Source organism: Coregonus lavaretus (assembly GCF_964263955.1).
Source record: "Coregonus lavaretus genome assembly, contig: HAP1_SCAFFOLD_535, whole genome shotgun sequence".
NCBI lineage: Eukaryota > Metazoa > Chordata > Actinopteri > Salmoniformes > Salmonidae > Coregonus > Coregonus lavaretus.
Window position 1 is genome coordinate 129467 of NW_028162090.1, and position 26314 is coordinate 155780.

At 44.3% G+C, this 26314-nt stretch overlaps 1 pseudogene across 1 annotated transcript in view; it reads right to left on the bottom strand.

Annotated features, from left to right (window-relative positions):
* LOC311116536 (utrophin-like) overlaps positions 1-26314 on the bottom strand; it is a 275197-nt pseudogene that overhangs the window by 79379 nt on the left and 169504 nt on the right. Inside the window, exons 23-29 of the transcript in view lie at positions 25342-25420; positions 18689-18749; positions 11145-11206; positions 10363-10437; positions 9141-9342; positions 8946-9031; positions 6665-6822 (exon numbers count right to left, since the gene is read on the bottom strand). The product of the transcript in view is annotated as an utrophin-like (transcript). The remainder of the gene's footprint in view (positions 1-6664; positions 6823-8945; positions 9032-9140; positions 9343-10362; positions 10438-11144; positions 11207-18688; positions 18750-25341; positions 25421-26314) is intronic.

Consider the following 26314-nt stretch of genomic DNA (forward strand, 5'->3'; position numbering starts at 1 on the left):
CTGTCGCAGCCGGCCGCGACTGGGAGACTCATGGGCGGTGCACAATTGGCCCAGCGTCGTCTAGGGTAGGGGAGGGAATAGCCGGCAGGGATGTAGCTCAGTTGATAGAGCATGGCGTTTGCAACGCCAGGGTTGTGGGTTCGATTCCCACGGGGGGCCAGTATAAACAAAATATGTATTCACTAACTGTAAGTCGCTCTGGATAAGAGCGTCTGCTAAATGACTCAAATGTAATGTAAAACCTTTTCCTGTGTGTGTGTGTTGTGTAGCAAGCTGATCTCTGTTCTTTTACAGTGACCTCTAGCTGAATGCCTTTGTTGGGGCTAAATGTCAGATAGAAGTAATTCAGCTCTGAGATCACACACACACAGACAGAAAGACATGGAGAACCAGCTCTGGAGTGTCAAGGCAAGCATTGAGCCAGAAAGCAGACACCACCTATCCTTCCCTAAATCCCCCTCCCTGTTTTCTCTTTCTCTCTCCTCCACCTGTCTCCCCCTCCCTCCCTCGTCCCTCTGAGTCCCTCCTGTCCAATGGGCAGAGTTACGGCACTTACAGATCAATTACCCCAAGGAAGAAGGGAGGGAGGGAGGGATGGCAAAAAATAGGGAAAAGGAAGGTCGAGGCCCGTAGAACAGGCCGTCTTTATGGGCCCCCACCCCATTAAATCAAATGGAGTGGGTGACTGCACAGTGGCTGCTCTGCACTGGCTGGCTGATACAGGGAGATCACAGGGAGAGACAGAGAGATACAGAGGCTACTGGGCAGAGAAGCCAGAGTCATCAGTCACTCTCACCATCAACTTTAATGCATTATGAACTGTACTGTGTATATCACACCGTCTTGTTGTAATGGTGGTGGTGAGGATGATGGTGTGTGTGCGTATGTACAGTTGAAGTCGGAAGTTTACAAACACCTTAGCCAAATACATTTAAACTCAGTTTTTCACAATTCCTGACATTTAATCCTAGTAAACATTCCATGTTTTACGTCAGTTAGGATCACCACTTTATTTTAAGAATTTGAAATGTCAGATTAATAATAGTAGTGGTCCTCTGTAGCTCAGCTGGTAGAGCACGGCGCTTGTAACGCTAAGGTAGTGGGTTCGATCCCCGGGACCACCCATACAAAATGTATGCACGCATGACTGTAAGTCGCTTTGGATAAAAGCGTCTGCTAAATTATATTATAGTAGAGAGAATGATTTATTTCAGCTTTTATTTCTTTCATCACGTTCCCAGTGGGTCAGAAGGTTGCATACACTCAATTAGTATTTGGAAGCATTGCCTTTAAATTGTGTAACTTGGGTCAAATGTTTCGGGAAGCCTTCTAGAAGCTTTTTTTTTTTTTTTGTCATTTAGCAGACGCTCTTATCCAGAGCGACTTACATGAGCAATTAGGGTTAAGTGCCTTGCTCAAAGGCACATCGACAGATTTTTCACCTAGTCGGCTCAGGGATTAGAACCAGCTACCTTTCGGTTACTGGCACAACGCTCTTAACCACTGAGCTACCTGCCACCCTATAAGTTGGGTGAATTTTGGCCCATTCCTCCTGACAGAGCTGGTTTGTAGGCCTCCTTGCTCGCACACGCTTTTTCAGTTCTGCCCACATATTTTCTATAGGATTGAGGGTTTTGTGATGGCCACTCCAATACCTTGACTTTGTTGTCTTTAAGCCATTTTGCCACAACTTTGGAAGTATGCTTGGGGTCATTGTCCATTTGGAAAACCCATTTGCGACCAAGTTTTAACTTCCTGACTGATGTCTTGAGATGTTGCTTCAACATATCCACATAATTTTCCTTCCTCATGATGCAATCTATTTTGTGAAGTGCACCAGTCCCTCCTGCAGCAAAGCACCCCCACAGCATGATGCTGCCACCCCCGATCTTCAAGGTTGGGATGGTGTTCTTCGGCTTGCAAGGTACCCTCTTTTTCCTCCAAACATAACGATGGTCATTATGGCCAAAAAGTTCTATTTTTGTTACATCAGACCAGAGGACATTTCTCCAAAAAGTACGATCTTTGTCCCCATGTGCAGTTGCAAACCGTAGTCTGGCTTTTTTATGGCGGTTTTGGAGCAGTGGCTTCTTCCTTGCTGAGCGGCCTTTCAGGTTATGTCGATATAGGACTTGTTTTACTGTGGATATAAATACTTTTGTACCTGTTTCCTCCAGCATCTTCACAAGGTCCTTTGCTGTTGTTCTGGGATTGATTTGCACTTTTTGCACCAAACTACATTCATCTCTAAGAGACTGAATGCGTCTCCTTCCTGAGCGGTATGACGGCTGCGTGGTCCCATGGTGTTTCTACTTGAGTACTATTGTTTGTACAGATGAACGTGGTACCTTCAGGCATTTGGAAATTGCTCCCAAGGATGAACCAGACTTGTGGAGGTCTACAAAATGTTTTCTGAGGTCTTGACTGATTTCTTTTGATTTTCCCATGATGTCAAGCAAAGAGGCACTGAGTTTGAAGGTAGGCCTTGAAATACATCCACAGTTACACCTCTAATTGACTGAAATGATGTCAATTAGCCTATCAGAAGCTTCTAAAGCCATGACATCATTTTCCTGAATTTTCCAAGCTGTTTAAAGGCACAGTCAACTTAGTGTATGTAAACTTCTGACCCACTGGAATTGTGATACAGTGAATTATAAGTGAAATAATCTGTCTGTAAACAATTGTTGGAAAAATTACTTGTGTCATGCACAAAGTAGATGTCCTAACCGACTTGCCAAAACTATAGTTTGTTAACAAGAAATTTGTGGAGTGGTTGAAAAACAAGTTTTAATGACTCCAACCTAAGTGTATGTAAACTTCCGACTTCAACTGTATGTTGAAGTTTGTTTATTTGTCATATACAGTGCATTCGGAAAGTAGTCAGACCCCTTCCCCTTTTCTACATTTTGTTATGTTACAGCCTTATTCTAAAATTCATTAAATTACATTTTTTTCCCTCATCAATCTACACACAATACCCCATAATGACAAAGCGAAAACAGGTTTTTAGACTTTAAAACACAAATACCTTATTTATATAAGAATTCAGACAATTTGCTATGAGACTCGAAATTGAGCTCAGGTGCATCCTGTTTCCACTGATCATCCTTCAGATGTTTCTACAACTTGATTGGTAAATTCAATTGATTGGACATGATTTGGAAAGGCACACACCTGTCAATGTAAGGTCCCACAGTTGACAATGCATGTCAGAGCAAAAACCAAGCAATGAGGTCGAAGGAATTGTCCGTAAAGCTCAGAGATTGTGTCGAGGCACAGATCCGGGGAAGGGTACCAAAAAATGTCTGCAACATTGAAGGTCCCCAAGAACACAGTGGCCTCCATCATTCTTAAATGGAAGAAGTTTGGAACCACCAAGCCTCTTCCTAGAGTTGGCCGCCCGGCCAAACTGAGCAATCAGGGGAGAAGGGCCTTGGTCAGCGAGATGGTCACTCAGAAAGAGTTCTTGAGTTCCTCTGTGGAGATGGGAGAACCTTTCAGAAGGACAACCATCTCTGCAGCACTCCACCAATCAGTCCTTTATGGCAGCGTGGCCAGAAGGAAGCCATTCCTCATTAAAAGGCACATGACAGCCTGCTTGGACTTTGCCAAAAGTCCAAGATTCTCTGGTCTGAAGAAACCAAGATTGAACTCTTTGGACTGAGTGCCAAGCGTCACGTCAGGAGGAAACCTGGCACCTCCCTATGGTAAATCTTGGTGGTGGCAGCATCATGTTGTGGGGATGTTTTTCAGCAGCAGGGAATGGAAGACTAGTCAGGATGGAGGGAAAGATGAACAATGCAAAGTACAGAGAGATCCTTGATGAAAACCTGCTCCAGAGGGCTCAGGACCTCAGACTGGGGCGAAGGTTCAACAGGACAATGACCCTAAGCACACAGCCAAGACAACACAGGAGTGGCTTTAGGACAAGTCTATGAATGTCCTTGAGCGGCCGAGCCAGAGCCCGGACTTGAACCCGATCGAACATCTCTGGAGAGACCTGAAAATTGCTGTGCAGCAACGCTCCCCATCCAACCTGATAGAGCTTAAGCGGATCTGCAGAGAAGAATGGGAGAAACTCCACAAGCTGGTAGCGTCATATCCAAGAAGACTCAATGCTGTAATCGCTGCCAAAGGTGTTTCAACAAAGTACTGTGTAAAGGGTCTGAATACTTATGTAAATGTGATATTTCTTTTTTTTTATTGTCATACATTTGCAAAAATGGATAAAACCTGTTTTTGCTTCGTAATTATGGGGTATTGTGTGTAGATTGATGAGGGGAAAAAAACAATTTAATCAATTTTAGAATAAGGCTGTAACCTAACAAACAGTGCAAAAAGTCAAGGGGTCTGAATACTTTCCGAATGCACTGTACAGTGAGGGGAAAAAAGTATTTGATCCCCTGCTGATTTTGTACGTTTGCCCACTGACAAAGAAATGATCAGTCTATCATTTTAATGGTAGGTTTATTTGAACAGTGAGAGACAGAATAACAACAAAAAAATCCAGAATGTCAAAAATGTTATAAATTGATTTGCATTTTAATGAGGGAAATAAGTATTTGACCCCCTCTCAATCAGAAAGATTTCTGGCTCCCAGGTGTCTTTTATACAGGTAACGAGCTGAGATTAGGAGCACACTCTTAAAGGTGTGCTCCTAATCTCAGCTTGTTACCTGTATAAAAGACACCTGTCCACAGAAGCAAGCAATCAATCCGATTCCAAACTCTCCACCATGGCCAAGATCAAAGAGCTCTCCAAGGATGTCAGGGACAAGATTGTAGACCTACACAAGGCTGGAATGGGCTACAAGACCATCGCCATGCAGTTTGGTGAGAAGGTGACAACAGTTGGTGTGATTGTTCGCAAATGGTAGAAACACAAAAGACCTGTCAATCTCCCTCGGCCTGGGGCTCCATGCAAGATCTCACCTCGTGGAGTTGCAATGATCATGAGAACGGTGAGGAATCAGCCCAGATCTACACGGGAGGATCTTGTCAATGATCTCAAGGCAGCTGGGACCATAGTCACCAAGAAAACAATTGGTAACACACTACGCCATGAAGCACTGAAATCCTGCAGCACCCGCAAGGTCCCCCTGCTAAAGAAAGCACATATACAGGCCCGTCTGAAGTTTGCCAATGAACATCTGAATGATTCATAGGAGAACTGGGTGAAAGTGTTGTGGTCAGATGAGACCAAAATCGAGATCTTTGTCATCAACTCAACTCGTCGTGTTTGGAGGAGGAGGAATGCTGCCTATTGCCCGAAGAACACCATCCCCACTGTCAAACATGGAGGTGGAAACATTATGCTTTGGGGGTGTTTTTCTGCTAAGGGGACAGGACAACTTCACCGCATCAAAGGGACGATGGACGGGGCCATGTACTGTCAAATCTTGGGTGAGAACCTCCTTCCCTCAGCCAGGGCATTGAAAATGGGTCGTGGATGGGTATTCCAGTATAACAATGACCCAAAACACACGGCCAAGGGAACAAAGGAGTGGCTCAAGAAGAAGCACATTAAGGTCCTGGAGTGGCCTAGCCAGTCTCCAGACCTTAATCCCATAGAAAATCTATGGAGGGAGCTGAAGGTTCGAGTTGCCAAACGTCATGCTCGAAACCTTAATGACTTGGAGAAGATCTGCAAAGAGGAGTGGGACAAAATCCCTCCTGGGATGTGTGCAAACCTGGTGACCAACTACAAGAAACGTCTGACCTCTGTGATTGCCAACAAGGGTTTTGCCACCAAGTACTAAGTCATGTTTTGCAGAGGGGTCAAATACTTATTTCCCTCATTAAAATGCAAATCAATTTATAACATTATTTACATGCGTTTTTCTGGATTATTTTGTTGTTTTTCTGTCTCTCACTGTTCAAATAAACCTACCATTAAAATTATAGACTGATCATGTCTTTGTCAGTGGGCAAACGTACAAAATCAGCAGGGGATCAAATACTTTTTTCCCTCACTGTACATGGAGTACACAGTGCAACGAAATGCTTCCTTGCAGGTTCACCACTCGACAATGCAACAACAATAGGAAAGTAAGTATGTGAATAAAAAAACAATGACAATAAAAGCTTAATGCTCAATAAAAGCTCAATTTATAAAAATGATGTGTAAGGGGAAAGGGGGCAAGGGTGTAATGGGGGTAGAGAATGGAAAGAGATTGTAAGTAGATAGGGAGTGAGAGGATTGGAGTGTTGAGGCGATAGGAGAACATACAGAGAGTAAAGATATCACCAGGATGTAGAGGCTCCTGTTAAACTCTGTGTGACATTCCCAATGTCAGCCGCGCTCCATCACCCCACTATTTTGGGAGCCCGAGCAGCGACATCTGGGATATTTATTGCTTACTAATTTAATTCTGCCGCAGAGTTTATAACTGACGAAACATGAGTCATGGGAGAAGAGAAAAATGAAAATGTGAACCCGAGGGATGAAAAAGTCATTAAACAGGAGCGGTGGCCAGACATAGACACAGGGAAAGTGCTTGGATGGCAGCAGTAAAACATTACAGGACAGGCCAACCATGTTAACGTTTATAGTTGTACTTTCATGAGTCATGTGTATGTGTTTTGTGTGTGTGCGCGTGTGACTGCGTGAATCCATGTGTGTGTGTGTGCATGCATGCGTGTGGGTGTACGTGTATACATACGTGTTGGAAGCAGCTCTGGACACTGGGCTCGATGTTGCTCCCTCCGAAGGCGGCAACCTCTCCTAGTTGCCGTGGTATCTGGATAGCGTCGTGGAGCAGCAGACCCAGCTGTCTCTGGTCACACGTATCCCCTGATGATGCCACTTGACTGAACAGGTCTGGTAGAAAGAAAGAAAGAAAGAAAGAAAGAAAGAAAGAAAGAAAGAAAGAAAGAAAGAAAGAAAGAAAGAAAGAAAGAAAGAAAGAAAGAAAGAAAGAAAGAAAGAAAGAAAGAAAGAAAGAAAGAAAGAAAGAAAGAAAGAGATTGAGCTACGAGACTACACAAACACAGTTTCTCATCCAAGACTCTACTGTCACTCTTTATCAGTGTGAGTGTGTTGTGTGAGTGTGAGTCAGTGTGTTTTGTCAGCGTGTGTATTAATAGCTTTATGTGGGTAGTCGTCACTAAGAGCTCGGGAAGGAGGAGGTACAGTAGAAGAGTCCTGGTGAGCTGAGCCCAACCCAAAATAATCAGTCTTTCTCTCTCTCTAAATGCTCATCTCCGCCTCACTATCACAGGAAAGCAGTCAATTACCCAACAACCCCTGCTCTGAGGGGAGAGGAAGGGGCATCTACCAATTGTTAAAAAGGATTATAGAGGTCTAGACGTACACACACAATGTTTTTTTGTTTAAGTCGTAAAACAAAACAAAATTGAATGCAAGAGCTCAGTTGATTCTTGTCAGAGCTCTGTCTGCCTTGTTACTCACAGATAGGACAAAGAAGGAAAGAGAGAGAGAGAGAGAGAGAGAGAGAGAGAGAGAGAGAGAGAGAGAGAGAGAGAGAGAGAGAGAGAGAGAGAGAGAGAGAGAGAGAGAGAGAGAGAAAGAGAAAGAGAAAGAGAAAGAGAAAGAGAAAGAGAAAGAGAGAGAGAGAGAGAGAGAGAGAGTGAGAGAGAGACAAAAAGAGAGAGAGAGAGTGAGAGAGTGAGAGAGAGACAGAAAGAGAGAGAGAGAGAGAGACAGAGAGAGATGAGGGATGAAGGGAGAGAGAGATGAGAGATGGAGAGAAAGAGAGAGAGAGAGAGAGAGAGAGAGAGAGAGAGAGAGAGAGAGAGAGAGAGAGAGAAAGAGAAAGAGAAAGAGAAAGAGAAAGAGAAAGAGAAAGAGAAAGAGAAAGAGAAAGAGAGAGAAAGAGAAAGAGAGAGAGAGAGAGAGTGAGAGAGAGACAAAAAGAGAGAGAGAGAGAGTGAGAGAGTGAGAGAGAGACAGAAAGAGAGAGAGAGAGAGAGACAGAGAGAGATGAGGGATGAAGGGAGAGAGAGATGAGAGATGGAGAGAAAGAGAAAGAGAGAGAGAGACAGAGAGAGATGAGGGATGAAGGGAGAGAGAGATGGAGAGAGAAGAGAAGAAAATACAGGGATGCAGTAGACAACGAGAACACTGGAGAGAGAGAGAAACACAGTAGAGACAGAGAAAAAGGCGATAGAGAGAAGGGGGGCAATAAAAGGATGGAGAGATATGGCTCTACTATCTATCTGTTCTGCCTGGTCATGTCTTTGATCTCTGTGTGAGACTCTGCCTTGATGTCAGCTCTCCTTATGTGGAATGGTAATGCCACTTCTACCATTCCGTGTGTGTCTGCATATGCACAAACCAGTCTTGATGTCAGCTTGCATTAGGTTAAGTAACTATGTCTCTTCTTCATTTTTGCACGTCCTGTGCTGGGCATTCTTATCCATGAGCAGCCATGCGTATCAGCTTCATAAGCCTTCATAGTCACTACGTTGGACATTGTCAACGACCTCAAAATCACATGAGCCCCAGGCTTACTTAATATTTCTACTCTGAAGGAGAAAACAAGAGGACACAAAAGCGAGAGCAAAGTGAGGATGGACTGAATGTTTTCAGAAACGACAGAGCACACTCCCCCAGTGCACCAGCCACAATCCCCCTGCAAAAAAAAATATACAAAAATACAAAACTAGTGGGAGGTCTCTCATCTAATCTAGACGGGCCATTCACTGGCGTCCTCTGCCACGGGTCCAGCCGTTCATCACCCTGGGTAACTGAGCTGGGATTACAGCCTGGCAGAGGGCATTATGGGATACGATGGCACGGAGAACACTACAACGCTCACCACGGGGCTGCTCTCAATTCACATCAGCGTGTGTGTGTGTCAAAGTGTGTGATAAAGTTGTATGACTTCACTTTGTGTGTGTGTGTGTGTGCGTGTGTGTTTGAGTGTTTCTGTGTGTGTTATGTGTGTAAAAAGGGGTTTTGTGCGATGGGGTGGTACTTACACTTGTATTTCTCCTCCAGATGGCCCTTGGAGAGCGAGAGCAATCCTATCTTCATGGACAGGACACGAATCTTCCCACTGCGTCCGCTACAGAGGGAGGGAACACACATACACAGGAAGAGAAAATAAAAGAAATACAAATTCTACAAGCTGTGCGTGTTTTTAATACATGGGTATAATGCGTGTGTCGCCGTACGTGTCGTAGACATTGAGCAGCCAGTTGAGACACGTGTCGACACACAGCGGAACGTTGACCAGGTCCTTGTGCTGCTGCTCCAGCCCGTCATAGATGGACGTCAGACAGTTGATCACGTCAGGCACCGTCAGCAGCTGGGCATTCTGGGTAAGCTTGTGCTGTTCGAAGGTGCTCTGGGCTACGTTCAGGTCCAACAGGTCCACTGGAGGGAGGGAGGGAGGGAGGGAGGGAGATGAATTTCCCAAAGTTGTTTACTAAGACCACTCAATTACAACAAAGGCCATTATAAAATGGTGAAGAACACTGGAAACTGCCACAGAAAATTACAGATGGCTGGAATGTCACAACATGGGCCATATACAGGATATGAGGTGGCTGTATACATTGGTGTGACACCAGGGTGGCAGGCCAACAAATTTATGTTACAGCTACTGCAGCCCACGGCTCAGAGTTAACCTAATTAGCTGTTTAAGGGGAATCTTGCTGTGTGAGTGTGTACGAGACACACACACACAAACACACACGTCTCACAGTTGGGGTCCATGGAGGGAAAACAAAACACCTGCTAACGGGAAGGGGTTTGAGGAAAATATACTGACTCATTCCCTCTCTCTCTCCTCCCTCTCTCGCCCTCCTTCCCCTCCCTTCCACCCTCACTCACTCACTCTCTGTTTCAGAGCACACATTAAGCCAGAGTAATAACTAATAATAAATAAAACACCTCGGTAATTATGGTAGAGAGCCTGGTCCAGTCCCAGCAGCAAGGTACAGACAGTACCCAGAGGATCAGGTGATCATATTTCTCCACACACTCTCAGAAGCCAACAGGGAATAACTAACACAATGATAGCTATAGCCAGCTGGTTATTGTAGAAGACAATTTGTTCCCTTTCGGAATGAAACAGACAGCGGCACAGGTGGATTCTCAGCTAAACAAAATGATGGTCACACATACAGGTACACACAAACTCAATCACATACCTGCACACACACGCACACACCTGCAAAGTGGGATGGACATATTTCTAAATAAGCCCCTCCATGTCAGACTAGAGCCAAAATGTTTGGCAGTAGATCAGGTCATTAAGGCATCTGATGCCTTGCACCTGGACTATGTTGTGAATAGGTGAGGAGGGAGAAGATACTGATGGCACAGGAATCTCTGCAGCCTGAGGACATTTAGGTGAGGTGTGTGTGTGGGTGTAGAGAAAAGGAAACTTACAGCATAGTGCTTTCTGTAGCCTGCGGATCTTCATGGCTGTTCTGTAAGCGGAAAATCTCACGTTGTTCAGGTCGGCTAAAAGAGAGAGAAAGAAAGATAGAAAGAGAGAGAACAGAGGGAGGAAATACATCATACAGAATGTATAATAGCAGTCTGACACACGGGCATAAAATAACTGGAAAGGTGGGGAGACATGAAATAATGATGTCAAACTGGAAACCTATTGAAAATATGTGCTGTATTGTCATTTATATATGGTCACACAGGGATGGCTGGAAATGACTGGTAATTGGGTTAATGAGTCCTCTCTCGGAGGAGTGGAGTCCTATTTGTTGAGTGTTGGCCTTCAGGAAATGGTCCCAGAGTTTCACAGCTTATTACTGTATGAAAATGTATGCACTCACTAACTGTAAGTCACTCTGGATAAGAGAGTCTGCTAAATGACTAAAATGTAAATGTAAAAAATTACTGATCCATCTGCTCATTAAAGAACAGTAACACTCGCCACCGCAATAGGATGACTACATAAATATGGATGTTTACAGTCAGTGTGAGTGGGTTGTGAAAGTGTGTGCATGTGTGTGTGTGTGTGTGTGTGTGTGTGTGTGTGTGAGAGAGAGAGCGAGAGAGAGAGGGAGAAAGAAAACGCGAGAGAGAGAGAACTTTGCAGCTACTGTGTGGTGTAAAATGTGTGTGGAGTGAATGTGATTTTTTTGTGATTACATGAGTGGAGTGGAGTCTGTGTGTGTGCATGCATGTCTGGTTGTCCATGTGTTCCATACCAAGCGATTGGTAAAGCTCTGTCATCTTTGGATGGTCCCAGCAGGTAGTCTGAGTCTGGTGGCTGGAAAACAACAGGGGATAACGATAAGGATTTTGTCACACACACACGCACACGCACACATCAATTGCTCTGTGCAATCACAGTCTAGACAGCCTACCTGTTTTCTTATCGGCTCAAAGATAGAGGCTCATGTATACAAATCCGAAACGCGGATTTGATTGTGATTACCAAAGCATACAAATCATCCAGGAAGCCTTCAGAGTGACGCACAAGGAGAACACACACACCCCTCTCACACACACCCCTCTCATCTCCACATGCCCCCACTCAATATGGTACCTAGCAAATAAAGGTTAAATACAAAAATATTTAAATAAAACACACAGCCAGGTCCCCTGGGCTACAAGGGGAACGTGTTGACATCTCGCCCCCGTTCTGTTTACATTTCAGCTTCTGAGAAACGCCTTCCGGCGCAGACTGCACAGACAAAATAACCCAAATGAACAAAAATAAACATAAATTGCAATAAAAACGCAAAGAAACAACAAAAAAAACGGATCTGATCAAGGAGAGAGAGTCATGTTGAGTTTAGTACTCCAGAAGGCAACATTGATAAGCAGGAGTGGGGTTTGTGTCAGTCTGTCTGCTGCACTGCTTCATTTGATCAGGGAGCTGATTTATATTGGAGTGATTCTCCGCTTCAGAGAAATATACCTGCCTATACCCACACTGGTATCAAGGGACTGTAATGTTTTAACGCTGTAAAAGGAGGTGTGGGTTCAAAATTAGACGTATGTTCTGTTGTGAACGCCAGTGTCTCTGTGATTAGGTTGTCGTAGAGGAGACTGGCTCCACAGAGAGAGAGACAGAGAGAGAGAGAGTTGGGAAGAGAGTGAGAGAAAGAGAGAGACATAAAGAGAGAGAGAGAAAAGACAGGGTGGCTAGTGAAGTGCTGACAGTAGAACACAGGGGAGACTGACTACAGAAGCCATCAGCAGGTGTTCATCCCTATTCATCATGCTCTGAAATGGCTGACACTTTCACACCTTCCTCCACAAACACGCACGTCTTGCACTGCAAATATCACTGGAGCACAGCTCAGAGTGTCTTTTTTAGCTGTCCTACATTAGACAGGGCCTGATTCAATCATGGTCGAGCTGGTATTATTGTGTCCCAGTGAGGATTTGGACACCAAGCCATCAGAAATGGATTCACATCTCCTCTTGTTCGAACAGCTTGAATATTTAGCCGCGGTTGTGGCATAAGCGTGTATACACACATGCATGCACACGCGCACATACACGCACACAAACACGCCTAGGCTATACAAGCGTGCACAAAACTCCTGTCAACAGCAGTCTGAGAAATTACAATAAATGTTGCAATTTCGCTAAGTGTGTAGGAGGCACATCAAAGAGAAGCCAGCCTTAGACCCAAAGATGAAACACACAGAGTTGACTGATCTGGAAACCCACCTGTGTCTTGCCACAATGTATTCAGACCAAAGCAGCAGAATGAAAAACACAGCACAAAGGACACTGGCTCAATCAACAAATGGACTACACTAGCTGCCACAAATCCCAAATCAACAAAAATAAACATCATTTGAACTAAAAACGCAAAGAAACAACATCAAAAAAACGGATCTGATCAAGGAGAGAGAGTCGTGTTGAGTTTAGTACTCCAGAAGGCAACATTGATAAGCGTTGACTGATCTGGAAACCCATCTGTGTCTTGGAAACCCACCTATGTCAACAAATGGACTACACTAGCTGCCTACTACCTCTGCTGGATCTGGATCGGCAATTTAGGACTGTCATCATGAAGACAACCGACAGAGTTGTCAGGTTCTAACTTTCCTCAATCATCCCTACCCTCTCCCTCTGCCATCGGTCCTCATTTATCCTCAGAAACTCCCAAGTTTAAGATAACCTGCAGTAACCTTAACAAGGACAAAGCTGTGATGCATGTACACATGCTAAGGCTTGAAGAATACAAGGATCACACAGACATTCAGGTCCCGGAATGTGAAAGAGATAGTTTGGCACCAAGGAGTTTTAGAATCGGTCTTCACTAGTTACCACAGCCACAAAGTCAAAATTATGGCCAAACACCACCTATTTCTAAGATGTATCTTCTTAAAATCTGATTTTAAACTTAACCCTAACCTTAACCACACTGCTAACCTTATGCCTAACCTTAAATTAAGATTAAAAAGCACATTTTTGTTTCTGAATTTTTATGATATAGCCAATTTTGACTTTGTGGTAACTAGTGACAACCCTAGAATCTCTCTGATTTGAAGAACCACACAGAGATTCATCTTCCTAAACAAGCAGTTAAGGTTAGCTGTTTTGACGCTACTTCCTGAAAGGACCGAAGGGGCTTGGTAGTGCCATATAGAATTCGGCATTCATTATCAAACCCGGTTTGAGAGTTAGTGTTTTCCATGTGTGCATCAATGGTTCCTTTATATTTTATTCTACTTGTAATGCCTATTGGAATGTAATTGTTGTGGAATATCTGGTGCCAACATGGAGGATATAACAGCTTTGGGTAATGAGCTCAGACAGGAACTCAGAGATCAGCACCACTGGTGTTGATTTGTTGAAGGTACCGAACTGTCTGTTCAAGCAGTTGGCACACAGTTCGGACACTCATCGGTGCCACACTAGACCTGCAACCAGAGGTCTCTTCATAATATCCAGGTCCAGAACAGAGGCTGGGATACGCACAGTATTAAATAGAGCCATGACTACATGGAACTCTCTGCCACCCTAGGTAACTCAAGCTAGAAATACAACCAGATTCAAACAACAGATAAAATAACACCTTACGGCACGACGGGGACTGTGAAGAGAGACAGACATTTTTATGTATTTTGTATTTCATTTTTGCATTGTATTATATGTGATACGTGGTTGAGTTACGACTGCGATATATGGTTGTCTCACTTGGCTATCTTGAGATGAATGCACTGGCTGTGGGTCGCTCTGGATGGGAGCGTCTGCTAAATTGTAATGTAATTGTAGTGTTATGTATATTGTGTATTTTATTTGTTGTGTTTTGAATCCTGTTTGGACCCCAGGAGCAGCAGTTCATTGGGGATCCTAATAAATACTACTATTCATCAGCAGGGAATGAGTGAGTGAGTGATATAGAGAGCAGCACTTAACATTTCCCAGAAAACGTCCTTAAATGACATCTCTGAGTGAACGTCATTAAAACGGGCCCCTGGGATGGAATACTGCCTAAAACCTAGGAAACTCTACATTTTATGTAATCAATAAGCTACAGGAAAGTGCTGTTTACAAGAGTGTGTAAAGTAGTGGCAGAGTAGTGTGAATAGAATGACAGAGGTGAGTCTGTTACACTGCTTCTCCCTGGCTCCAGGTTGCCTCGGATACAGGGTGCATAATCACAGTGTTTAGAATCATCTGCAAAATGACTACTTCCCCTGGCATTTCCTGTTTGGCTTGGCCAAATACTTATTTTCCACCATAATTTGAAAATAAATTCATAAAAATCCTACAATGTGATTTTCTGGATTTATTTTTCTCATTTTGTCTGTCATAGTTTACGTGTACCTATGATGGAAATTACAGGCCTCTCTCATCTTTTTAAGTGGGAGAACTTGCACAATTGGTGGCTGACTAAATACTTTTTTTCCCCACTGTATATGCACACAGCTTTTGGACATTTGCATAGTTAATTGTTTAATTGCAGCATTCACTTCCAGCATTTTAATCAATTTCTTCATTTCCTGCACTAATGTGTTATCATCTGGCTAGCAGTTTTTTACTGGCGATAAAAATGGATGCCATCATTTTTTCCAAGTCATTACAGAATTATTTAATGTAACATATCAAACATTAAACCTTGTAAGCAATTCATGGTAATTCATGGTAACCTCGTAAACAATTCATTTAGACCCAGAGTTTATTTGAAACAGCCATGTATTTGCTCAAATGTGTGCCGTTGCCCGGCTATTAAAAAGGGACAAGCAGCTATTTGAAAGACTGCTTTTAATTGAAGTTGTACAGTATAGGTGAATTTGTCCAAATACATTTGGTTCCCTAAAAGGGGGGGACTGTGTACAAAAAGTACTGTAAATTCTCAACAATTCACTGAATATGGATGTATATCTGACAAATTAAAGCTGACAGTCACTTTAACTTCATAGTACAGAGCCAAAAGAACAAAACATTTGTCACTGTCCAAATACTTTTGGACCTCACTGTATATAATTGGATGCAATGTAGATATACTGTATATTGGGTTAATGCACAAAAGCAAACATCCAGGTTAGTCAACCCAAACATTTTCATTTAAAATTAATTGGAACCAAAAGTGTAGGCGGTAAGCCTCAGTTTATGTAAAGCTAGGGGAAACACTGAGCTCTGCGCGGTGTAGTGATGCTCCATCAACTCCCAAAGACAGAGTCACAGAGTCATAGACGTCAGTCACGGTGTGAGGAGGACATTGTCTCGGTCACCCAGGACACGTTCATGAATAATCATGAGCAGTAGATTACTAAACATTTAAAAATATTCGGGAAATAGAATTAGGGAAATATCTGCGACTCAGGGAGACTTTTCCTGCCTCTTCTGTGACTGTCCTTGTGGTAGACTTATCTCCAACCAGAAGTGATAAGTGCCTGCATTCTCCAATTGACATATTCCAAATACATTTTTCCTCTACTCCTCCTCCCCTCAACATTTTATAATTTTTTCTCTCCTCTTCTCCTTTGCATTTAAAAAATGTTTCAACCCTTTGAATTGTCGCAACTTAATTAAAGTAATTTGATGAGTCACTGCGGACGCAAACCCAACGAAGACATCCTGATGGGCGCTCACACAGAGGCGTGAGCACACACAAACCCATACCACACATGTCACGCAGAGTGTAATGTGAAGCTCAAGCTAGCTCTTATGTTGGCAGAAGAGAGTGGCAGTCCAAAATTATACCCTGACAGCGTTCTGGACGTCTGAGCCAGAGGTCAGCTGGGGGTCAACTAGGATGGCAGAGTGGCGGGTGGCGAGGTGTCCGTGTGTAACCGTTTGATTTGCCAGTGTGTCGCTTCTCCTGGGGAGGGGAGGGGCGGGTGTAAGGCATGGTTTAATCAGTGGCCTTTGTGCAATCGGGCCGACGAGAAGTGGGATGAGAGAGAGAGAGGTGGGAGGCCAGAGCCAAATTAATGTGTCAAAGCCTGATGTTGGAGTCACGGTAATGTCACTGCACTGTAAGTGACCTACGATTAGCCCTGTGAAGGCTGTGGTAGAGTTTTGAATTCACTCAGAGGGGTCAGGGAGGGCAGTCAAATACATTTGAGAGATGTTTAATCACAGACCACAGCAGTGGCAGTAGCTCAGTGTTTTAGCTCCCGGCGGTGGCATTCTTTTGAATGAGATGAAAACCTCACAGTGTTTGGAATTTGAGGGAGGCTTTCAATAGGCTGATTTCTCGTCCTTTCTCCCCTTCTTATAGGGTCACTCAGGATGAATGTGAGTGGGGCTCAGCTAAACCTGTGGTCAAGTTGTTGTGCTACGTAATACAGAGTCAAGAATGGTACATTTGGCGGTGAGTAGCAGGAAAGTGTGTGTGTGTGTGTGTGTCTGCGTGTGTGTGTGTGTATGTGTGTGTGTGTGAAGGGGGACCCAGGGTTCAGTGGTCGGCCGCTCAAGGAGGGCCAACACCTGTGATCACAGGAAGCTGTTGTTGATTGCAGAGTTCTAAGCCTGTCCTCTCCTCTCTTCCAAGCCTCTTGCTGCTTTCATCTCTGATGCTTTCCAGTGCAAAGCTCCAGGGCTAAACAAATTGCAGGTGTTCACAGGGATGTCTCCCTCTCTCACTCAGTATCTCTCTCACAACCTGTTTCTGTACCTCTACCTCCTTATCATCCCCTCTCCCTCCTTCATCCTCACCCCATCTCTCTCCGACTGTCCTTTCCTATTAATCACTATTTTTCTCTTTCTACTCATAGCCTATTCCCCCTCAGGAGACTGAAAATATTTGGCATGGGTCCTCAGATCCTCAAAAAGTTATACAGCTGCACCATCGAGAGCATCCTGACTGGTTGCATCACCGCCTGGTATTGCAACTGCTCGGCCTCCGACCGCAAGGCACTACAGAGGGTAGTGCGTACGGCCCAGTACATCACTGGGGCCAAGCTTCCTGCCATCCAGGACCTCTATACCAGACCTCTATACCAGGCCCTCAAAATTGTCAAAGACTCCAGCCACCCTAGTCATAGACTGTTCTCTCTGCTACCGCACGGCAAGCGGTACCGGAGCGCCAAGTCTAGGTCCAAAAGGCTTCTCAACAGCTTCTACCCCCAAGCCATAAGACTCCTGAACAGCTAATCATGGCTACCCGGACAATTTGCACTGTCCCCCCACCCCCACCCCCACCCCGTCCACTTTTTTACTCTGCTGCTACTCTGTTTATTATTTATGCATAGTCACTTTAACTCTACCCACATGTACATATTACCTCAATTACCTCGACTAGCCGGTGCCCCCACACATTGACTCTGCACCAGTACCCCCCTGTATACAGCCTCCCTACTCTTTAGTTATTTGCTTTTATTTTTTTTGCTTAACATTTTTTAAATTTGTTTTACTTTGCATTGTTGGTTAAGGGCTTGTAAGTAAGCATTTCACCTGTTGTATTCGGCGCATGTGGCAAATAAAATTTGATTTGATTTGATATCCTTCTCTCTCAGTATATTTCTCTCTCAGTTCTCCCCATATCTCTATCCACCTGTCTTTCTCTGTCCACCTGTCTCTGTCTCTTTCTCTCTGCATGTGTCCAAGGTGCATTGAGACGGTCTGAAAGCCATCCTGAGTAGCTATCAGCACAACCCCCCCCCCCCTCTGCTTTTTTAATGGACCAACTGTCTGCTGCTTAGCTTGACTGTGAATGTATTACAATGGGCAATGTGACACCTATCTTAAGCTGTAATACCGCTGCTATAGACCGACTGTAAAAGGGTCCATGGATACTTTGTCATTATCAGAGGTATTATGCAAATCGAAAAGACCCGACAAAATTAATGAGCAACAGTTGACATTGCACTTCAAATCACTTCAAATTCAATTTTATGCTTGTGGAAATATTCAAGAAATTAAACCAACCCTTAAAGCTGAATACTTAATTGGTGAAACTGCAACGTCCATTTGGGATACTACAACAACAAAGAAGTTACTGCAAACAACTAGCACTTTTTTTTCAGCGGACGCTGCTCTCCTCCGTTTCTCCTCGCTTTTATCAACAAAACAAAACCAATAACAAAGGTGCTGGGGTGAACAGTGGCACCGTTTCCCCAAATGCAGATTCGATCTTTAAGGAAACTTTAGAGTATTAATAGAATCACGCACTCACAAGTCAAATTAACCGCCTGCATGTATGCATGTATGCATAAACACACACACACACTCCTCTTTCAAACATTGTTACACATGTAGTTACCATACAATAAGTATAAAGAAAGTGATTCTTATAGCAGGCATAAGCAGCATGTTTACAGTAAGTGTTACTCACTTTATGTAGTATGGAACCTCATTCTGAGAGACCGCCCTCTGCCACGGGAGCTGCACAGAGGCTGTTGAGAAAAAGAAGAAGGAAAATAAACCATATAAATATAAAAAAGTGTTATTTGCAGCACAGTCATCCTTTTAGTCTCTCAAGTCGTACGCTTCTGCAAATATCCACTAATAGTTCCATAATACAAATGGAATTGTTGTACAAATACGATTCCCACTATGCATGAAATTGAAAAAGTAATGGGTATAACTCTTGGACAGTGAGAGCGAGGTAAGACGGCCGTATCTGTGAAAAGGTGCTGCGTCGTCTAAATAACCGGTTAATGTATTCTAACAGCACGTTATTGTTAGACTACACAGATAAAAGGGCAGAACAAACGGAGAGAAGGAAAGCGGATGAGTTAGCTGAACTTCAAAGCCCAAACACAACCAATAGACTGACAGGACATCAAATAAAAGCTGCCAAATGTGATGACACAAGACTTTACGAGCTGTCGTAAGCCATTCACAGAGAGGCACTCAGAAGTTGTTGATGGATGCCTTTCCCTACCCTGTATACGCCTACCCTACACACACTCCCTGCTTATTAGCTAGATCGAAACGGTGGATGAATGGAGGGATAGATGGAGGATAGATACTCTCTATATTTTTTGAAATAAACAGACAGACGGCTGGATGGATGGATGGACGGACAGGCAGACAGTTTGTTGAACCCTTAGATGAAACCAAGTTCTTAAAATACAAAAACATTTATAATAACAATAGTCACATGCGCCGAATACAACGGGTGTAGACTTGTACCATGAAATGCTTGCTTACAAGCCCTTCCCAACGATGCAGAGTTAAAAATAGGAAAAATACAAATAGTAACACAAGAGGAATAAAATACACAAGAATTAAGCTATATACAGGGAGTACCAGTTCTATATCACTGCAGGGGTACGAGGTACTTGAGGTAGATACACGTATGTACATAAAGGGAGGGTAAAGTAATTAGGCATCAGGACTATACCGATACCAGGTTTGGTATCTCGATACTCAATACCATCACAACACTCTATACCAAAACGATACCAGGGCAAAACAAGAAGGTATATTAGCCAAAGTCACAGAACGGCATTCAATCGTTGGGCATCCTTTGAGAATATTTTTCAGAGAGAGCCATGTATGCATTAATGAATCAATTATACAATCATACAATCAATTTGACTTCGTTTTGACCAATCTAACTACACAACAACATAATGGTAATCATTTATTTGGATGGTAAATCTCTATTGATAAACTGGTTGAATAAAGATGTAGCCTAGGCCTATTCACAATACAGGTGAATGCATATTCAATAGGAGTGTGCATGCATTGAGTTATTGAGCTTGTTTTTCCTGATTTCATGGGGCTACAGATGACAAACAATCTGTTTCCCTTCCATTTGGGACTTATTTTATCGTACTGCTCTTTAACCAGTAATGACGTCATTCACGTGGCAAGAGGGGGGCGGCCCTTCGGAGCCTATGGTTGGGGCCCTATTTTCACACAGTCAGTTGTGGCAATAGATACATCTTTGGGAGAGACGTAAGAGAGAGACCGATTAAGTTAAGGAATAAAGTTTGGGTGGCAATCAGCTTTGAAATCAGCATATCTTGCAGTATGGTTTGCATATTACCACAAACAAAGTACTAGGGTAGTGAATTGTTGTTAGCTGCCTTCAGCTGTAAGCTAGCAAGGAAAGTTAGCCAACAAAGCTGGAAGCTACCGGTATCGTCTTGCATTTGAACGTGTTCTAGCCTGTATGGATTTTATTTTTAGAACAGTAATGAACAGTTTCAACATTTGTACATGGCGTGTCACATTATTAAAGTGTTTTAACTTCTGTGCAGCTTGACAGAGCTAACATGATGCAACCCAGACTCCAAGTGCAAGCTAAGTGGAGCAGGCATGGTGCACTCGCGTTATAAGGGGGACATCGGCTGCGCTGATAGACAGACCTGATTCGTGAGACACATTTGACAGAAGTACCAAAGGTAAAACAAAATCTAGCACCGAACCCTTTTTCACATTCTAGTATTGACGTACAGAAGTTTCAGTATACCAACACTAATCAGGATAGATTATAATAAGACTCAAATAAAGAACAGAGTAGCAGCAGCATATGATGATTGTGAAAGTATGTGTGTATGTATGTGTTGGTTTGTGCGAGAGTGTCAGTGGGTGTATATATTGTGTATATATAGTCTTCTGAGTGTGCATAGTCAGTGCAAGATAGGGTCAATGCAGATAGTCTGGGTAACCATTTTATTAACTATGGTTAACTTATGGTTATTTAGCAGTCTTATGGCTTCGGGATAGAAGCTGTCTCGGAGCCTGTGGGTCTGAAAGCCGATGCTCTTGTAATGCTTGCTGGACGGTAGTAGAGTGAACAGTATGTCTATGGCTGAAGACTTTGGCAATTTTTTGGACCTTCCTCTGATATAGAGGTCCTGGATGGCAGGGAGCTCAGCCCCAGTGATTCACTGGGCTTTCAGCACCACCCTCTGTAGCGCTTTGCGGTCGAGAGCGGTATATTTGCCACACCAAGCGGTGATGCAGCCAGTCAAGACGCTCTTAATGGTGCAGCTGTATAACTTTTTGAGGATCCGAGGACCCATGCACAATCAGCTCCATGGTCTTACTGAGGTTGTCAAAGCTGTTGTCCTGGCATCACACTGTCAAGTCTCTGATCTCCTCCCAGTAGGCTGTCTCATCGCCGTCGGTGATCAGGCCTACCACCACTTGTTGATGGTGTTGGAGTCGTGCGTGGCCACGCAGTCGTGGGTCAACAGGAGTGCAGGAGGGGACTAAGCACGCACCCCTGAGGGGCACCCATGTTGAGGGTCAGCGTGGCGGAGGTGTTGTTGCCTACCCTCACCACCTGGGGCCAACCCATCAGGAAGTCCAGGATCCAGTTGCAGAGGGAGGTGTTCAGTCCAAGGGTCCCGAGCTTGGTGATGAGCTTGGAGGGGATTATGGTGTGGAACACCTAGCTGTAGTCTGTGAACATAATTCTCATAGTTATTTCCCCTCTTGTCCAGGTGGGAGAGAGCAGTGTGAACTGCAATTGAGATTGCGCCATCTGTGGATCTGTTGGGGCGGTATGCAAATTGGAGTAGGTCCAGGGTGTCTGGGATGATGCCGTTGATGCATGTAATGACCAGCCTTTCAAAGCGCTTTATAAATACAGATGTCAGTGTAAGGGGAATATAGCCATTTAGGCAGATTACCTTTGAGTTATTGGGAACAGGGACAATGGTGGTCAGCTTGAAACATGTTGGCATTACAGACTGGGACAAGGAAAGATTGAAAATGTCCGTGAAGACACTTGCCAGCTGGTCTGCGCATGCTCTGAGAATGCGCCCTGGTATTCCATCTGGCCCGGCGGCCTTGCGGGTGTTAACCTGTTTCAAAGTTTTACTTACATCGGCCACAGAGAGCGAGATCACACAGTCATCTGGAACAACAGGGGCTTTCATGCAAGACTGTTGTTTTCCTCGAAGCGAGCATAAATGGCATTTAGCTCATTTGGGAGTTCTGCGTCACTGGGCATCTCACGGCTGGGTTTCCCTTTGTAGTCTGTTATAGACTGCAAGCCCTGCCACATCCGACGAGCATCGGAGCCGGTGTAATAGGATTCCACCTTCCTCCTACATTGTCCTTTTTCATGTTTGATGTCTCGTCGGAGGTCGTAGTGGGCTTTCTTGTATGCATCCATGTCCCGTTCTTTGTAAGCGGTAGCTCTAGCCTTTAGCCCAGCGCGGATACTGCCTATAATCCATGGTTGTTGGTTTGGATAAGTTTGTATGGTCACTGTGGAGACATCATCGTCTATGCACTTATTGATGAAGCCTGTGACTGATATGGTAAACTCCTCAATGCTATCGGATGAATCATGGAACATATCGCAGTCTGTACTAGCAAAACGGTCTTGTAGCCTCACGTCTGCTTCATCAGATCACTTCTGTATTGAGCGCGTCACTGGTACTTCCTGTTTGAGCTTTTGTTTGTAAACGGGAAGCAGCAGGATAGAGCCGTGGTCAGATTTGCCAAAGGGAGGGCAAGGGAGGGCCTTGTATAAAAAAAATGTGGTAGAATAATAGTGGTCTAGCATTTTGGCGCCCCTTATGGCATAGGAGACGTTTTTAAGTCTCCCTGCATTAAAGTTTCCTCCCAAAAGATGTCTCTGGGTGTGCGGTTTCTTGTTTGTTTATGGCCCCATTCAGTTCGTTCAGTGCCAAAGTGTTGTTGGCTTGTGGTGGGATGTAGATAGCCTTGATAATTTGGATGAGAACTCTCTTGGTAGATAAAAAGCTCTACAGCTTGCCATGAGGCATTCTATGTCAGGTTAGCAAAAGCTTGAGTTTCCTTCACACTGGAAGCGGTGCACCAGTTGTTGTTTATGAAGAGGCAGACCCATCCCCCTTCCCCTTGTGTCGCTGCATGGAGAAATCATTTAGTTCTATATTCATAGATTCAGCCAGACAAGTTTCTGCAAAGCATATAATATTGCTAGCTTAACCACTAAATTATTCTGTCATCATTGAAGTCGTTAGTGGTAACGAGAGGCACTAGGGGTGTTGTACCAAACAAAGTAATCAGCGATTGGATCGTCTAACCAATCAGAGTATCATAGCCAATGGGGGCAAATGTTCGAACTACCGCTTTACCCACGTGTGTTCTGGGTCTGGCCCAATCCATTGGTTTCTGGACCAATCAGACAGCCCCGAATGTGTTCGCATTCAGTGAAGGGTCGGGGATGTACTCAGATCCAAACTTATTGCGGAGAAGAAACTGTCGTCCGTGGGCGTGGCGTAGCATTTGGCCGGAGCAAGGAGTCTGGGTAGCCAGGCAATTATAATGCAGCTTTTCAAGTCTCTCTGATAGAAGACTCTGGAACGAAGCTCATCCATCTTATTCTCGAGCGACTGGACATTTGCCAATAAAACGGAGGGGTGTGCCAGTCAATTTTCTCTTAGTCTCTGTCTCAACAGGACTCCAGCCCGTCTGCCACGTCTACAACTGCAGTGTTTTGGTAAAGCCCATGAAAAAAAGGAATAAGGTCTGATGTAAACAAGGGTACAGCTATCGGAGTCGGGTTTGAAGTCGAAATGTCAAAAAGTGCTTGGCGGTCATATGTGATAATAGTATGAACTTTAAGTACCATTTTTGGGTTGTTGATAAACACAAAAAAAGTAGCTAAATAGCAAAGTCGGGTTGAAACTTGTAAGATTTTTACCTTCTCCGTCGGTACCATCCTGTTACTATGAGAAGGAATGGTAGATTATGTCTATGAGAGATGAAAGGGGAGCCAGAATGGCATCTTGGCTGGTAGAATAACTCAGGTCTATGGACACACGACAGCTAAGTTTCCTCCCCGTCCCACCACCCTGTTATCATCACATGGAGGACATGTCAGAGCCAAATGGGGTAGATAAGAGAGGGTTAGATATGAGATGGAGATAGGAAAAGGGCATAGCAATGAAATAGAACACTAGTGTATAATTTGGAGTAAATGGGGATGGAAGGAGGGGATGAGCAGGGAGAGGTGTGGCTTTGTCTGTCGCTAATGATCTCTCTCTCCCTCCCTCCCTCTCTCCCCGTCTCCCTCCTTCGTTAACGACCACTGGTCTGAAAGGAGAGAAAGTCAGAGGAGAGTTGCAATTAAGCCTTTAATTATTCAAGAGTGAAGAACCTTGCCGCCTGCTTGAGTGTGTGTTTGTGTGTGTGTAATGCGTTCGGCAGACCGCACCATCCTCTGGAGAGCCCTGCGGTTGCGGGCGGTACAGTTGCCGTACCAGGTGGTGATACAGCCCGACAGGATGCTCTCAATTGTGCATCTGTAAAAGTTTGTGAGGGTTTTAGGTGCCAAGCCAAATTTCTTCAGCCTCCTGTGGTTGAAGAGGCTCTGTTGCACCTTCTTCACCACACTGTCTGCGTTGGTGGACCATTTCAGTTTGTCAGTGATGTGTACGCCAAGGAACTTGAAGCTTTCCACCTTCTCCACTGCGGCCCCGTCGATATGGATAGGGGAGTGCACCCTCTGCTGTTTCCTGAAGTCCACGATCATCTCCTTTGTTTTGTTGACGTTGAGTGAGAGTTTATTTTCCTGGCACCACACTCCCAGAGCCCTCACCTCCTCCCTGTAGGCTGTCTCGTCATTGTTGGTAATCAAGCCTACTACTGTTGTGTCGTCTGCAAACTTGATGATTGAGTTGTAGTTTTGCTTGGCCACGCAGTCATGGGTGAGCAGGGAGTACGGGAGGGGGCTGAGCATGCACCCTTGTGGAGCCCCAGTATTGAGGATCAGCGAAGTGGAGGTGTTGTTTCACTAGTCACTTTATTAATGTTTACATACTGCTTTACTCATCTCATCATGTATAGACTGTATTATATTCTACTGTATTTTAGTCAATGCCACTCCGACATTGCTCGTCCTAATTTTTATATATTTCTTAATTCCATTCTTTTACTTTTAGATTTGTGTGTATTGTTGTGAATTGTTAGATACTACTGCACTGTTGGAGCTAGGAACACAAGTATTTCACTACACCCGCAATAACATCTGCTAAAAAATTTGTATGTGACTAATACAATTTGATTTGATTTGATTTGGCTACTCACTGGATAGGAAGTGCTGGGAGGAAGGGCTAAAGTCTCTGTGGGCTTCCTGAAGAAGCTTCAGTCTCTCCTCAATGGCCACCTGCACACCAGAAAGAGGAGAGAGTTAGACACACACAAACACACACCTGCACCCCGCCAACACTATATTGACCAGCCGAGTGCGTGTGTGCGTGCATGCGCATTGCTGAGTGTCCTCACTGTGTGCAGTGACTCAGACAACCTCCCTACAGTGAGGATATAAGGCTGTCTCTACACAGGGAACCAGGAGGCAGACACAAAATGTGGCTTCCACATTTTCATTCTGCCCCAGTGAATCTTTACGGGGTGACTGGTGACTGAGTCCTGCTGTGCTGTTTGCCCTTCTGTTTGATCAGACAAAGTGGCATGGCATCCTATCTCAGTGGTCATCATCGACTCCAGCATGGCAATACCAGGGGTGGGGGGCATGGAGAAGGAGAGGGACGTAATCTAAGATCTCTCTCTTGATGTCAATTTTTTTCTCTCTGTCTCACACACACACACACACAAACACACACAAACACACACACACAGTACAAACACACATTAATCTAAACAGTATAGTGACAACTGAGCCTGAGGGGTGCAAGAGCAAGGCTCTGATCCCAGCCATCAGCAGGCTGGACCAGGACACTGGTCCGCTGTGACAAAAAGTGTTATTTATCTACAGTGACAGAAGTCCACTGTGCCAATATAGAACTCAGTAACCTGTAGAGAAAGACAAGCGGAGGGCCACCTCTCCCCACTCCTCTCTGTGTCTGAGCTAAAGTACGGCAGGCTGACAGAGAGAGAGACGGAAGGAATAATGAGAAAAAGCTTCATAACGAAATGACACACACAGGTGGAAAGAGATTGACAGAAATACATGATTACAAAGACAGCAAGAGACATTGAGAGAGAATGAACATGAGCATACAGACAGGCAGAGATGAGAATAAGGTGGGAGAGAAAAAAA